Consider the following 1,118-nt stretch of genomic DNA (forward strand, 5'->3'; position numbering starts at 1 on the left):
TATATATACACACACACACATACATCTGCTTGCTCCATTTAACACTGTTTCTGTTGGTTTCGACAGAACAGAAGGCTGATTTTCTCCATTTCACGCAGATTACAACGAAACAGCGCCACATTTGTTCCAAACCGGAAGAGTCACGTGCTTATGATTTAATTACACAACATGGCTGACTTTCATTTTAGCTTTCACTGGAAGGGTCCATATGCTTACAACCTAAGCTGTTTTCAGGTTTCAGACAGAATCCATGCTGGAGCAACGTACTCCGTTACTTCCTCAATCATGTTACCACCAAGCATGTTTCAGGCTAATATATGTTTTATAGATCCTTATTTATTGACCAGCCCCGTTAGGTGAACATAGGGCAGTGGGTAAAGACCCCCTACCCCACCCCTTTTGGTAATGAATGACCACAAAATTCCTTCGCGGGCGGCAGAAAATACCTTAGTGAGTTGCACAAAATGCCTTCGCGGAACGCGGGTTGTCCATCGCTGACCTATCCGGTTCACACGGAGATGCGCGCGGAAACATGCCCCGCCTCACATGACCAGCATGATCGGAGTCAAAAGACAGAAACAAGGAAAGAATAAAGGAATAGATTTGTTGTCCCTCACTACTGCGTGACAGCCAGTCAGTTTTGGTGTGTTTAAATCCCCGTAACTTAGCAGTTCGGCGAAAGACCCGATAAAATACGTACTAGCCTTGAAAAAGTCCTTGGGTCGATTTGTTCGACTAAAACAGTTCAAGGCGGTTGCTCCAGCATTGACGCAGTCAAATACAGGTGTAAATAAAACTCGTTAATCCCTGCAAATATACTAGAGCAAAATTGTAGGGTTAAAAGTTGCTTGACCCCCTCATCAAAGGACAGGTAAGCCTTGGCCATCAACTTCATCCTTCTGCCCTTGGAAGAGAAACAGCTTTAAACCAGAATTTGGCTGTGAGAGCTGTGCAGAGAGACATGCAGACGGCTGTGCGATGCGTTGCAACTTGTCACACATATACAACAAAAGCGGTCCTCTCTCTATCGCTTTCTCTCTGTCTGTCTGTCTCTCTCTCTCTCTCTTTATCTCTCTCTCTCTCTCTCTCTCTCTCTCTCTCTCTCTCTCTCTCTCTCT

The 1,118-nt window shown here is 45.1% G+C and overlaps 1 protein-coding gene across 1 annotated transcript in view; it reads right to left on the bottom strand.

Annotated features, from left to right (window-relative positions):
- Positions 1 to 1,118, bottom strand: part of LOC106871240 (sushi, von Willebrand factor type A, EGF and pentraxin domain-containing protein 1) — a 59,062-nt gene that overhangs the window by 54,487 nt on the left and 3,457 nt on the right. The window lies entirely within an intron of this gene.

The sequence above is a fragment of the Octopus bimaculoides genome, chromosome 28 (genome assembly GCF_001194135.2).
Source record: "Octopus bimaculoides isolate UCB-OBI-ISO-001 chromosome 28, ASM119413v2, whole genome shotgun sequence".
Classification (NCBI taxonomy): domain Eukaryota; kingdom Metazoa; phylum Mollusca; class Cephalopoda; order Octopoda; family Octopodidae; genus Octopus; species Octopus bimaculoides.